General features: G+C 40.9%; 2 long non-coding RNA genes across 2 annotated transcripts in view; both read left to right on the top strand.

Moving 5' to 3' along the window:
* Positions 1 to 15,670, top strand: part of LOC309647946 — a 908,978-nt gene that overhangs the window by 428,481 nt on the left and 464,827 nt on the right. The gene's annotated exons all lie outside the window — the stretch shown is intronic.
* LOC309647958 overlaps positions 1 to 15,670 on the top strand; it is a 401,872-nt gene that overhangs the window by 82,617 nt on the left and 303,585 nt on the right. The gene's annotated exons all lie outside the window — the stretch shown is intronic.

Genomic DNA, 15,670 nt, shown 5'->3' with positions numbered 1-15,670 from the left:
CAAGAGCTTTGCAGCTAAACAGATTGCTTTAAAGGAGAAAGAAGTAGAAAGAAAGTCAAAATCTAAATACTGATAATACATGCTAAATCCATCTGAATTGATAAGGTAGAGAAAGCATGGTGATAAAGCTTAAGGGGTTAAGACTTTATGTTCACCCAAAAGATCAATACCTAGGGTGGAAGAAAACTTGGAAACATTTCCATCTCCAACTAACAACTGAAATATACATAGCAGAGGAGGCAAAGAAGAAACAGACTGGCTATTTCCCTGGGAACAGACCCTGCTCCAGCGGGGCTCAGGCTTGCTTTGTTATCGATGTAACAACTGTGCAAATGATAATCTTGAAGTGCTAAAATATTTGCAAAAAGGAGTGGAAATCTGCTGTTCCTCTCAAGTCATTAAAGCAAAGCCAGAGAGTTTAAACAAAACAGAACCGTGTGTAGTTCGCCAAACTGAACAGAAACTAACATCCGTGCAGGGTGCGTCACCCGCCATGCCCTCTGCTCCGCGCTGTGCCATGACGCAGCCTCCTAGCTTGGAACATGTCGCCCACCTGGCTGCTCAAGGGAAGAGCTGGGATGAGAACCCAGGAGTGACTCCAACGCCTGTGCTCTGGGCCATTTGGCAATGGCAGGTTATCTAGTTTGATTTCAGCTTATAAAATATTCACTTATTATCTACTATTTGCTCCTCCTTACCCTCCTCACTGAGTGGAATCTGAGGTCTTCACCAGGAAAGCTCAGCCAGGATTGGAAGTGAGCGAGAAGTACTGCCTACCATCTACACGTTCACAAACAAAGCCTGATGTTAAATGTCTGGGAGAACAAAACCCAGAATGGTTGGCTGCACTTCTCACCTTTCAATCAGATGTTTTGATATAATAGAGTAATAACAGCTAACAACTATATAGAGCTTTCTATATGCCAGGCACATTCTTAAACCCTTTATAGATAGCTCATTTAATCATCATCACAAAAGTTAGGTATTCTTATTTCCATCACCCCTCTTACAGATAGGGAACAAGGGGGCAGAGAGAACTCTCAGCTACTAAGTAGAAGAGCCTGATTCTGACCTAGGCAGTCTTGCTCCAGAGTCCATGCTCCTGCCTGACAATATTTCCTGAGCCTGAGAGGATGACTGAGTGGGCATGTGATCTTGCATCATGCACATATAAGTGGTGCTTGCATCTAATTGTATATCTCTGGTCCACTGAACAGTGAAACAAAATTGCTTTTCTATTACCTGTTGTTTTTCATGATTACTGCTACTGATAGTTGGCCTGATAAAAATGTGTTTCTAATTGTTATAATGTATAGAATTTCTAACATTTCCATATGCCAAACTTATGAATAATATATTTATACCCTGCTTCACAAATAAATTGCCAATATTCTCTACTTTCACACGAAAGGAAACAGCTCTATGAAACTAACATCTACTTGTAATGCATTCTATACCTACTGTTCAAATGTGTACAGCATTTCATTTGGTCCTCACAGCAAGTCCATGAAGTAATATAGGTGTTATTCTCTCAGAGTGAAAAGGCAAAGAACCAGGCATGGGTAAATGAAATACAATAATCAATCGGATCCATTCTGAAAGATAAAAGAATAAGATGGAAAAATGATAGATGCTGTGACTGAAGAAGTTGGCTTGCCCATAACGACTGTTGAATAAGTCAGACAAACTGCTTAAGATCCTAGGGAGGCTAGGCAGAGGCCTATTAGCCCAGAAATTACAATTATTGTTTTCTGAATACCATACCATGAACTGTGGGGAGTTAGATAAGGAGAACCGAAGTCTCTAACTTTAAAGGACTTATAATTTGAAGAAGAGATATGCACATAAGTCCATATAAATAAGAAAAAGAGGGCTTCCCTGGTGGCGCAGTGGTTGAGAATCTGCCTGCCAATGCAGGGGACACGGGTTCGAGCCCTGGTCTGGGAAGATCCCACATGCCGCAGAGCAACTAGGCCCGTGAGCCACAACTACTGAGCCTGCGCGTCTGGAGCCCGTGCTCTGCAACGAGAGAGGCCGTGATAGTGAGAGGCCCATGCACCGCGATGAAGAGTGGCCCCCACTTGCCACAACTGGAGAAAGCCCTCGCACAGAAACGAAGACCCAACACAGCCAAAAATAAATAATAAATAAATAATAAATAAATTAAAAAAAAAAAAAGAAAAAGAAAAAGATTTAACACAGCTTCATCGTTTTGTTTTTTGGGTTTTTTTTGCTGTGCAGCTTGTGGGATCTTAGTTCCCTGACCAGGGATCAAACCCAAGCCCCCTGCACTGGACCACCAGGGAATTCCCAACACAGCTCCACCTTATCTCCCAATAAAATATTGATACTTGTAAAAAGTAACTGTCTGCTAATCTAATATCCACTAGATTACTTACAGGATTATTGCTAAAGAAAGAATTAAAGTTATTATTGAGAAAAGAATAAAGAGCACAATGAAATCATTGAGTAAGATGCTTGAACAGATGGAGAGGATTTAATGTTGATGGGTAGGATAATGCTGTAGGTGAAGGAGCTGTTGTAACCCAGTTGCTGCTGGAAGTTAGAAGTCACTTTAATACAAATTTCCATTGTATGAACTCGGGACCAAGATCCGAAATGAGAGTATGATGGAGTTTGAGTGTAGCACATTCTTACCCAGCCAGTCTAAGAAGTTAGGAAGAGTAAGCACTGTACTCTCTTGGTTTCTTGTTTGGTAGTAAGGCTGTGTTGGAGAAAAGGAAAGTTTTATAATGATAAAAACTCTAAGGAATTGCCTGGTGGTGCTGTGGTTAGGAATCCGCCTGCCAGGGCAGGGGCCACGAGTTCGAGACCTGGTCCGGGAAGATCCCACATGTCACGGAGCAACTAAGCCCTTGTGCCACAACTACTGAAGCCCGCGCACCTAGAGGCCATGCTCCACAACAAGAAAAGCCACCACAATAAGCCAATGCACTGCAACGAAGAGTAGCCCCCGCTCTCTGCAACTAGAGAAAGCCGGAGGGCAGCAAAGAAGACCCAACACAGCCAAAAAACAATAAGTAAATAAAATAAATTTAAAAAAATATTCTATACTGTATTTCTAACATGAAGATTACTGCCTTTACCTGTTATGATCTTAGTTGCATGTTTTTATACTGGTGATAGACACGGCTTATTCATCTACTCTCTTATGTGACCCCTCCCTTTTTCCTTCCCTCTCAATAAACATCACACATTTACGATAAAAAAAAAACAAGACAAAATGAATCCCAATGGACTGGGTTAGGTTGTACATGCAAGAGCTGTCTGGGGAAAAGAAAGAGAGCTGGCTCTTATCAACATGTTATGACAGAATCAGGCAGACATCCCACCATAAGTACCCAGGAACTAGACCCAGGGGTTATTTCAGGGGTCACACTAAAATAGCTGCTTTTCTGCTTTTAATTTCAATTACATATGACAGTTTACCTCAACATAACCTACAGATAAATTGTGATTCAGAATCTAAGAAGGTATAAAATGTTACACATCTTATCAGAATTTTGTTTACTACAAACTTTATAGTCTTACTGTTAAGTAGTGTATGGCCTTAAGACACTATGCTAATTTCTCTGAATGTCTTTTTCTTCATCTGTAAAAGATGGGATTGAATTGGGAAGAGATATAAACTCCAAAATCAGCTAAAACTGGAGTTCTAGGCACTGTGACATACAAATATGATCTTGCAGCACATTGTATTACACTGATGTGCTTTACTCCAGCTCTTCTTTCATCGTGTGATAAAGGGATTCTGTCCAGTAAACAATACTTCTGTGTAATACTTGAACTCACAAACACTTATTTTTGCTGTATTATTACCAGCATTTTGTTTATATTTTTTAAAAATCCTTTTTTCCTTGTCATCAAATATAGTAGTTTCTTCACATTGAATTTTCAGAAGAAAGAAAGATGGGGAGTTTTCAGAAAGAGGAAAGATATATTCTGTTTCAAGTCAGTTTCATCTTTTCAGTCTTGCATTACATTGCACTTTAAGTCTCACATGACGTATCGATAATCAAACTTCAAAGTATCTAGGAAAAATTCAAATCACCCCCTTTCTCTCCTCTTCTACTCTTCTATTAGAGGAAATTTAACAAAAGGACGTGAGAAGAAAAGAGAAAAGGAAAGGAGAGGAAACTTTTCAAGATTTCGGACTGTCACTATCAAAATAAAAGTTCTTACAAACACCTTCCCTGTAAACAGAAGTTGAGAGTCTAGCCCTTCTTGAGAACATGTTTCTTGCCCCTCCTCCTCTGTGCTGCTTGCTCTGTCCACAATTTTACCCCTGCTCTCCTCTCTGTAATCTCTCCACTTAGCTCTGTTTTCTTAGTGCTCTCCCTGCCCCCAGCATCTCTTCTGCTCTGGCCCCTTTGGCTCTCTCCAAGCTGCCTCTGCTCCTCCGTTATCCTATTCTATTTCAGTAGCCCTTTCCTTGCCCTCCTCTGCTCTCCCTGCCCTCCACTCACCCTTGTGATCTTTCTGGCTTCCGAAGCTTTTCCTATGATCGCTCTCCTTGGTTTTTCTCTGATTTCTCTGCCCTCTCTGGCTTTCTCAACTTTCTTTAGAACTCAGAAAACCTTAAAAGGTTCAGAGATTAATTTCAGTTTGGATAAGCACCCAAACTTGTGAGTGCTTACACTGATTCTTTACTAAAACTCTGGATCTAAAAATCTCACTGGGAAAGTCGGCCTTATAAAAGTTCAAGTTCTTGGAATTTTATCGAGAGAATAATTTCCCCTCAAACACTAGCCTTTCTGCTTCTAATTCTGGGTATGACGAAAAGAGAGCCATTGTTTACTATGCACAATTTATCTTCTTTCATGGGAGGTGGGCTCTATACATGATTAGAAATCCCAGTAGTAGGGCACTGAGGAGAGACCCAAGCAATCATTTTTTTATTCATTGAGTAAAGGTTTATTAAATGCCTGCTACATGATAGAAGTTCAGGAAGCTGTGCTTTACTTCAATCTCAATGAAATAATCATAGACTTACTTTTCATAAATACATTTTATAGACTGTATACTTTGTGACCTTAAATTAGATTAGAAATGTCAAAAATGTTACCGTGTAAGTCTCCCTACCACTTTTGCTTCACTGTCTAGAATTTAAAGATTAGATATTGTTATTTACTTTCTTTACCTTAAAATACATATTTCCATTATCCCTATCACAGAGCAACTTAGGTGCTTCTAATCAAAAGTTTTCACTGATTCTGTTACCAAACAAAGTTTGTGTGCCCAATGTACAGTGAGGTCAAACAAAGCGAAATATCGGAGTTTGGAGCAGAGAAATCTTTATTGCAAGGCCAAGCAAGGAGAATGGGTAGCTCATGCTCAAAAACCCAAAGCTCTCTGATGGTTTAGGGGGCAGAAGTTTTTATAGGCAAAATGTGGGGTGAGGGCTGCAGGGTGTGTGACTTTCTTCTGATTGGTTGGTGGTGAGGTAATAGGGCGGTGCTCTAGGAATCTTGTGCTCAGCCTCAAGTTGCCATCCTCCACCTGGGTGGGGGCCTTAGTTCTGTAAAAGAACTCAAAGGTATTATTATGTATATCCCTTGAGGGGGAACCAGAACACTGCCCCAAACCTGCACTACTGTTTCTTGACTGCTCCTCCCTTGTCTCTGCCTCCCCTTCCTTCCCTGATTAGCAATTGTTTGAACCTGCCCTTTGGAACTCAGGGAAGATCAAGGAGGCTGAATGAAGCCTATTTCCTACAAACAATAAACAAGGGACATAGAAACGTTTTGACCTGGGAGCCTCACAGGGTCCTGCTCTGTTTCAATTCCCCCTTTCCTGGTCAAGTCCCTACTATAAAGAATGAAAAATGAATAGGATGAAATCATAATTCTTTTTGCTTGATGTCTCCATCCGCTATTTAGTATATTTCTTTGTTTAGCTTTTATTTTTACATTTTTTTATGAAAACTGGAAAACTGAATTTTTATAGTTAACATCAAGCCAGATTGCATAATCTGAAAATATCTGAAATGTTGAGCCAAAAGGTAAACTCTATCTTCTGTCCTAATAATATACGGACATTTGCTCCTGTATCCCTTTGTTATAGGAGTCACAAACTGGAGGTTCATGGGCCATGTCTGCCAAAAGACATGTTTTATTTGCCTGTAAAATATTTTTTAAATCTGGACATGAATTCTATAGCAGACTGATAATCTCCACTTTGCCATAATCTCCAGTAATATCCAGTCATCTACTTGTGAAAGCATGGACCTCAGATTGAGACTTGAACCCACAGGGCAAGACTTGAACCTAGGCAAAACCAAGATTGGGACTTGAACCCACCTTCTTTTAACTGAGATCACACACTTGGTCTCAGGTCTTAATGAAGTTCAGGTTCTTGATGTCTCATCACAGAAAGAATTCAGTGAGAGACAAAGTGATACGTAAGAAGTGGATTTATTTAGAGAGAAATGCACTCCCCAGATACAGTGTAGGCCATCTCAGAAAGCGAGAGCGGCACCAGGGTATGGGTGTTAAAGTCTCCTACTATGATTGTGTTACTGTCGATTTCCCCTTTTATGGCTGTTAGTATTTGCCTTATGTACTGAGGTGCTCCTATGTTGGGTACATAAATATTTACAATTGTTATACCTTCTTCTTGGATCGATCCCTTGATCATTATATAGTGTCCTTCTTTGTCTCTTGTAATAGTCTTTATTTTAAAGTCTAGTTTGTCTGATATGAGAATTACTACTCCAGCTTTCTTTTGATTTCCATTTGCATGGAATATCTTTTTCCATCCCCTCACTTGCAGTCTCTGTGTGTCCCTGGGTCTGAAGTGGGTCTCTTGTAGACAGCTTATATATACGGATCTTGTTTTTGTATCCATTCAGCCAGTCTGTGTCTTTTGGTGGGAGCATTTAATCCATTTACATTTAAGGTAATTATCAATATGTATGTTCCTATTCCCATTTTCTTAAATGTTTTGGGTTTGTTATTGTAGATGTTTTCCTTCTCTTGTGTTTCTTGCCTAGAGAAGTTCCTTTAGCATTTGTTGTAAAGCTGGTTTGGTGGTGTTGAACTCTCTCAGCTTTTGCTTGTCTGTAAAGGTTTTAATTTCTCCATCAAATCTGAATGAGATCCTTGCTGGGTAGAGTAATCTTGGTTGTAGGTTTTTCTCCTTCATCACTTTAAATATGTCCTGCCACTCCTTTCTGACTTGCAGAGTTTCTGCTGAAACATCAGCTGTTAACCTTATGGGGATTCCCTTGTGTGTTATTTGTTGTTTTTCCCTTGCTGCTTTTAATATGTTTTCTTTATACTTAATTTTTGATAGTTTGATTAATATGTGTCTTGGCGTGTTTCTCCTTGGATTTATCCTGTATGGGACACTCTGTGCTTCCAGGACTTGATTAACTATTTCCTTTCCCATACTAGGGAAGTTTTCAACTATAATCTCTTCAAATATTTTCTCAGTCCCTTTCTTTTTCTCTTCTTCTGGGACGCCTATAATTGGAATGTTGGTGCATTTAATGTTGTCCCAGAGGACTCTGAGACTGTCTTCAGTTCTTTTCATTCTTTTTTTCTTTATTCTGCTCTGCAGTAGTTATTTCCACTATTTTATCTTCCAGGTCACTTACCCGTTCTTCTGCCTCAGTTATTCTGCTATTGATCCCTTCTAGAGTATTTTTAATTTCATTTATTGTGTTTTTCATTGTTGCTTGGTTCCTCTTTAGTTCTTCTACATCCTTGTTAAATGTTTCTTGCATTTTGTCTATTGTATTTTCAAGATTTTGGATCATCTTTACTATCATTATTCTGAATTCTTTTTCTGGTAGACTGCCTATTTCCTCTTCATTTGTTAGGTCTGGTGTGTTTTGACCCTGCTCCTTCATCTGCTGTGTGTTTTTCTGTCGTCTCATTTTGCTTATCTTACTGTGTTTGGGGTCTCCTTTTCACAGGCTGCAGGTTCTAGTTCCCATTGTTTTTGGTATCTGTCCCCAGTGGCTAAGGTTGGTTCAGTGGGTTGTGTAGGCTTCCTGGTGGAGGGGACTAGTGCCTGTGTTCTGGTGGATGAGGCTGGATCTTGTCTTTCTGGTGGGCATGTCCACGTCTGGTGGTGTGTTTTGGGGTGTCTGTGGCCTTATTATGATTTTAGGCAGCCTCTCTGCTAATGGATGGGGCTGTGTTCCTGTCTTGCTAGTTGTTTGGCATAGGGTGTCCAGCACTGTAGCTTGCTGATCGTTGAGTGAAGCTAGGTCTTGATGTTGAGATGGAGATCTCTGAGAGATTTTTGCCATTTGGTATTACGTGGAGCTGGGAGGTCTCTTGTGGACCAGTGTCCTGAAGTTGGCTCTCCCACCTCAGAGGCACAGCCCTGATGCCTGGCTGGAGCACCAAGAGCCTTTCATCCACATGGCTCAGAATAAAAGGGAGAAAAAATAGAAAGAGAGAAAGAAAGAAAGAGGATAAAATAAAATAAAATAAAATAAAGCTATTATAATAAAAAATAAGACAAAAATTATTAAAAAATTTATTAAGAAAAAAATTTTTTTTAATTTTTTAAAATAAATTTATTAATTTTTTAAAATAAAAAATAAGAAAAAAATTATTACAAAAAAATTATTTTTATTTTTTGCAAATAAAAAATAAGGAAAAAATTATTAAGAAAAAAATTATTAAGAAAAAGAATTTTTTAAGTTAAAAAAAAAAAAAAAAAGAAACAGATGGACCGAACACTAGGACAAATGGTGAAAGCAAAGCTATACAGACAAAATCTCACCCAGAAGCATACACATATACACTCACAAAAAAAGAAAAAGGGGAAAAATTAATATATCCTGCTCCCAAAGTCCACCTCCTGAATTTGGGATGATTCATTGTCTATTCAGGTATTCAACAGATGCAGGTACATCAAATTGTTTGTGGAGGTTTAATCCGCTGCTTCTGAGGCTGCTGGGAGAAATTTCCCTTTCTCTTGTTTGTTCGTACAGCTCCTGGGGTTCAGCTTTGGATTTGGACCCGCCTCTGCACGTAGGTTGCCTGAGGGTGTCTATTCTTCACTCACACAGGACGGGTTAAAGGAGCAGCTGCTTTGGGGGCTCTGGCTCACTCAGGCGGGGGGGAGGGAAAGGTACAGATGCGGGGCGAGCCTGTGGTGGCAGAGGCCGGCGTGACGTTTCAGCAGCCTGAGGTGCACCGTGCGTTCTCCCGGGGAAGTTTTCCCTGGATCACGGGACCCTGGCCGTGGTGGACTGCACAGGCTCCCGGGAGGGACGGTGTGGATAGTGACCTGTGCTCGCACACAGGCTTCTTGGCGGCAGCATCAGCAGCCTTAGCGTTTCATGCCCGTCTCTGGGGTCCACGCTGATAGCCGCGGCTCGCGCCCGTCTCTGGAGCTCGTTTAGGAGGCGCTCTGAATCCCCTCTCCTTGCGCACCGCGAAACAAAGAGGCAAGAAAAAGTCTCTTGCCTCTTTGGCAGCTGCAGACTTTTTCCCGGACTCCCTCCTGGCTAGCTGTGGTGCACTAACCCCTTCAGGCTGTGTTCACACAGCCAACCCCAGTCCTCTCCCTGCGAGCCTCAGCTCCCAGCCCCCACCCGCCCCAGCGGGTGAGCAGACAAACCTCTCGGGCTGGTGAGTGCTGCTCGGCACCGATCCTCTGTGCGGGAATCTCTCCGCTTTGCCCTCCGCACCCCTGTGGCTGCGCTCTCCTCCGTGGCTCCGAAGCTTACCCCCTCTGCCACCTGCAGTCTCTGCCCACGAAGGGGCTTCCTAGTGTGTGGAGACCTTTCCTCCTTCACAGCTCCCTCCCACTGGTGCAGGTCCCATCCCTATTCTTTTGTCTCTGTTATTTCTTTTTTCTTTTGCCCTACCCAAGTACGTGGGGAGTTTCTTGCCTTTTGGGAGGTCTGACGTCTTCTGCCAGCGTTCAGTGGGTGTTCTGTAGGAGCAGTTCCACATGTAGATGTATTTCTAATGTATCTGTGGGAAGGAAGGTGATCTCCACGTCTTACTCTTCCGCCATCTTGCCCCTCCTCTGGCACCAGGGTATGGGGTTGTCAGTTTTTATAGGAGTGGGTAACTTCATAGGCTAATGAGTGGGAGGAATATTCCAGCTATTTGGGGGAAGGGGTGGGGATTTCCAGAAATTGGCTCACCGCCCACTTTTTGACCTTTATGGTCAGCTTTGGAACTGTAATGGCATCTGTGGGTGTGTCATTTAGCTCGCTGATGTGTTATAATGGGCGTATACTGAGTCTCAAGGGCTAGTGGAAGTCAACTTGTCTACCATCTTGGACCTATTTGGTCCTAATCAGTTTATGTCAGGTTATGTCATTCTTTTAAAGGTTGTGCCCTGCCCCCTTCCCTCCTGTTTTGCTTGTTCTAGTTCACACATTTATATTACTCACCTAGTTCCATAGGCATTTGTATTTATGATTCGTAACTGAGTGTAAAAAGGGAGGTGAGATATGGAGGGACATGAAGTTTTGATAATAGCTGAATACATCCTAACAATAGATTTGCTTGAAATGTAGTGAGAAAATGCAAACTTCAGGGCTCGTTCTCCCACACCTACTCTGTATGGATAAAAAAATAAGGTGAACTAAGGAAAGGAAGCATTTTATTTTCTTGATAACTCCCAAGAGACCCTTCTACAGTGTTTGGGATGAGTGAGCCTGCATTCTTAGAAGAATTCTCTTTTAATAGAAGCTAGCAGGAATATTCACTTTCTCCCAAACAGGGGGATGTTGCTTTCCAGTGTTAAATTTTATTCAAGGATCAGGAAGATAATATTTATAAGTAAGCCCTTAAATAAAATTACATAGGTTATCAGGGTATCTTTTATGGTATGGTAAGGTAACGCCTGAGTACAAAAGGGCAGCAAGATTACAAGAATTTGTCCATTTCCTTAATTCTGGCAGAATTGTACCTACATAGAAAGTGTCACTGACAATTGCAAGTTCCTTCAGAAAATCAAGGGGCCAGAAATAAGTTGAACCTACACTGGATATGCTGCTTCTCAACTTGCTCTATATAGCCACCTCACTCGAATTCTGTATCAGGATCAAAATTATGTTTCTGTATGGGAGGAGGGCAGAGTAGTATACAGTATAGGATTAATTTAGTACAGATTGAGGTTTGACCTTTGCCCTCAGCTCCTGGGAAGTAATCTCTACACCTTTAGAATGTCCACTGATAAGAGTGTCTTTGTTGGGTGTTGGAGTGGGATGGTTGAGCCATGCTAGATAGTCTATACTAACGAAGTGACTTATGGTGGGGAGCTTTGTCCACATGGCATCAGCTCAATCTCTGGATGGGCTGGAGACTAAAGTCAGCCACATGGACAGTCAACTATGTCTATATGACTGAGCCCCAATAAAACTCTGGACATTAAAGATCATGTAAGCTTCCCTGCTGGCAGTACTCCAGGTGTTGAGAGAAATAGGTACTGTCCACACAACTCCACTGGGAGAGGACAACTGGGTGCTCCATTCCTTATCTTCTGGACCCTCCCCTTTGCAACTCTTCCTTCTTCTGATTTCATCTGCATCTTTTCACTATAACAAAACCCAAACCATGAGTATAACAGCTTTTCTGAGCTCTCCAAGTCTTTCTAGTGAATTATTGAACCTGTGGATGGTCTTGGGGACCCCTGAAATTGCAGGTGGAGAAGGTCGGAGGGATGGGGGGAGAATCTGTAATGCTTTAGAAATTCTGCGGTAACTTTCTAAGGGTTCTAGCCCTACAAAGCCAACTATTGTCAGAAGACAGAGCTCCTCAGACTTTCAGCCCTTATCCAGCTCACAGAAAGGGGTCTAGGCATCCAAGAAGGGTAGCCTGAGCTTCTCAGCAACAACATATGGATTCTTCTTCTTCTTTCCAATGTAAGCCCCACCAAGAGAGAGAAAGACAACCCAGCCAACTCAACTTTCCTTCATTCTCAGCATCTTATTCGGTAAGTTTTCCTAAACCTGCTTCTCAATATCATCTGATTAAGGAAAAAGATAATTATGATATTAATGTCTTGCTTCCCAACACTGAGTGAAGTCACAAGCATTTAACTTCACACTTCAAAGAAATGGGTACCAGTGTACCAGACACCTATTATTCAAATGCAAATCTCAGAGTGAGACTGAAAACTCAGTTTCTTTGCATTTCTGACTACAAAGAACAGATGGCATTTTCACTGAACTGATCTCAAATTGCCTGTGGGACTGGAGGAAAAACACAGGTATGTGTATAGATCCACCTTAGAAAATAACAAATTATATTTGGAAAAATATACATCTAGACTAATTCACTCCTGATACTAATAACATGCTGCCAAACACTGGAAAAGTTATCCCCTACCTATCACTTTCCTTCTTAGTATAAAGTTCTAAGCCCTAAAGCAGAAATATAGGAAGCCCAATGGTGCACACCCAGAGTTTCCTCTCTCCTAGTATATCTTCCATACTATAATCACAGGGCAGGACACAGCCAATGTGGAACATGGTACAGACACCAGGGTTGCTACGACGCCGACTCCTACTACTTACGGAACGGTTTTCAAGTACCTGTCACTGTGCTGAGCACAGCCATTATCTTCTTCCATCCCCCCAACAGCCCTGGAGGGAAGAGGTGTTATTCTTCCCATTTTATACAGACGAGGAATCCAGTGTTTAGAGAGGTTCAAGGACCTGCCCAAGATCACAAAGCTAGCAACTGCAAAATCAGCCTTCCACCCCAGTTCTGTCCACCTAAAAACAGTTTTTTAATTGATGCACATTCGGCGCTCTAGTTAATTAGAGACTGATTCTAGCCATTTATCTTATGGATCATTAATGGATTGCTAATATTCAAATAATTAAAGTACAGTAAAATACCCTTAAGATTAAAAGTACTCAAATTATACAGAATATAATGAAATTTTTCTTGGATGCTTCAGATGATACTTTAAGCCCTGCTAACGTCTCAGGTGCATCATCCTGCAGAAGAGTGATTGTGCTAAAGAAGTGTAGGTCAGAAGAATAACAGATAAATCAGCTTCCACTTACATATAATCACTACCTTAATTCTCATAAATACTTTTGCAGAGTTCATAATGTAGTGATCTACTAACTTTTTTTCAATTCAACTTAACAAATCTTTATCTAGCACCTTCTTTGTGCCAAGCCCCATGGTAAGCTCTGGGCAGCCGTAATAAGTGTGATATAATGCCTGTCTTTAAGGAGGACACATTCTGACTTTGGAACAGTATATTATCCCCCTTGCAATAGAATTACCTTATCAATATTTAATTGGCTGTAAGTGGAATATTAACAGCAACAGATCTACATTTTAAAAAATAACAATTGGTATGTCCACTGATGTTGTAAAGTGACTACTATTTTTCTCTTCTCCTCTCCTTTATGTTATCTATTTCAATGAGCTATAATTTTACCTCCTATGTCACCCAAGTTTATTTTGAAACTCTCTCCCATATGCACACACATACACACACACACCCCTTACTAAATAAATCATTTGATGGTGGTATTTATGGTATTACCTAACATCTAACACTGCTGCATATTCACAGGGATTTTGCAAAAATCTCTCTTATGACTCTTGGGAGGGAAGAGGAGCAGGGAACAAAGGCAGAAGAATGAGAGGAAAGAAGCATAACCTTCTCTTTGGCAGATGTCTGAGAAAAGGAGACCCTTTATGAGATCACTGCATCAAAGGGAAGTAAGAAGTTTCCAGGCTGGCAGTCACAAAGCCACCAAAACTCACTTTTAATGAAAAAAGAAACTGTTAACTCCTGCACTGTTGTAAAATACTTACCAAAGACACCTTCCCTGCTAAGTGCCATTCATTTCAGGAGTGAAATGCTGTAACAGAGAAAAATGCCCAGGGCAACTGGGAACGGGGAACTGTGTGGTTCAACTGTCCCTGTAGGGGAGGGAAAGCGTCTCTTTCCTTGACAGCTACCCCACTTAACTACTGTGCAGTCAGCTCTACTTGGCACCAGTGAAAATTCAGCCTTCCAGCAGATTCCCTGCCATCTGCCTTATGACTATCAGCCTACAGTCAACACACCTTGAATGCTTAAAATCCTCAATGACCCCAAGGGCTGCCTTTTGGGGGCAATTAGAAGATCCATGGGAAGAAAATCTTTACTTTGCCACTTGGCTTCAGTTTACAAATTTAGTTGAAATTCTGGAAGACAACATTCAAGTAAACATTATTTCCTGATTTTTTTTTTTTCTTTACCTTGGTGCTTTTTTGGTATCCACAGCCAGCAGCAATGGAAGCTGAGGGAGTGACAAATGGCCATCAGGAAGGCTTGAGTCTCCAGAAAATCAGCATAGATTTTATTCAACTAACAAGGAGGAAAAAGGAGAAATGAAAACAGAAACAAAATAAGCTCAGTTTTTGGCTCCAGGGTTCTACCAGGTATGTGCCAATTTATTCACCCTGAAATCTGAAGAGATTCCAGATGGAAACATTTTCATTTGTTTTTATTATTTCTTTACTTTACTGGGATTTTAGTGGTTACTACTTGAAAGTTTCCTTGTACTAAGGAAGGAAGGGCTAAGAAAGAAACAAAGACAATTACCCAAATCTATGGAGGGAAGAGAAGTGTTTACTCACTTAGATCACTGGAGTATGGAGTATATGTTTCAGTAAAGCCAAGATCTGCTCTTCCAAAATGTATTTTTCAACAAGAAAAAAAAAAGTTTAATTTTTTTTTTGTACAAAACACATGACTGGGCTTGAGTACAATCAAAACATGTCTTCCTGATCCATTTGAGTCCTAGCTAAATGACCAAAGCTAAATGACTATTCACCAGTCAGTCCAGGGCCTGAAAACTTAGATAATTGCTTGTATCTTCATAGTCTGTAAAGTCTTGTGAACAGTGGTATAGATGGTAGAAAGTTTTTTAATGCAGCTAGTATTGTCCTCCGCACGGTTACCTTTTTATCCCTGGTAATTTCTGTCTAGTTCCTCTTGTTGAATGATTCCTCTAGATTTGGATTAATAGACACCTTAAATTTCTTCAATTCAGATCCACGTTAATTAGATTCATAGCTCTACTCATTTTCCTAGGCACACACTTAAAGAGGTCATAAGCTCAAATATAAATAATGCCTCTGAACAAATGCATTTTTCAATACTGTATTTAAAAATACACTAAAGCTGAAACAAAAGCTTCCTAGTTAAAATAGAAAGTGGCGTAGTTTCAACCAAAAACATATTAACCATTTAACCATACTGCACCTGTGTTCCAAGGACAGTTTTTTAGCTTCTTAAAGACATTTAAAAATGCAATTTAAGGGCTTCCCTGGTGGCGCAGTGGTTGAGAATCTGTCTGCCAGTGCAGGGGACACGCGTTCGAGCCCTGGTCTGGGAAGATCCCACATGCCGCGGAGTAACTGGGCCCGTGAGCCACGATTACTGAGCCTGCGCGTCTGGAGCCTGTGCTCCGCAACAAGAGAGTCCACCATAGTGAGAGGCCCATGCACCGCGATGAAGAGTGGTCCCCGCTTGCCACAACTAGAGAAAGCCCTCGCACAGAAATGAAGACCCAACACAGCCAAAAATAAATTAAAAAATAAAAATAAAAAATAAATGCAATTTAAGTTATTTCGTAGCATCTTAACATGGTTTTCAATCACTTCCATTTGGAATTAAACTTAGATTGACTTTACAATCAATACTCATC

Source organism: Balaenoptera physalus (assembly GCF_965194825.1).
Source record: "Balaenoptera physalus genome assembly, chromosome: 18".
NCBI classification, from domain to species: domain Eukaryota; kingdom Metazoa; phylum Chordata; class Mammalia; order Artiodactyla; family Balaenopteridae; genus Balaenoptera; species Balaenoptera physalus.
The sequence above is the reverse complement of the archived record's forward strand: the minus strand, read 5'-3'. Positions and strand labels throughout refer to the sequence as shown.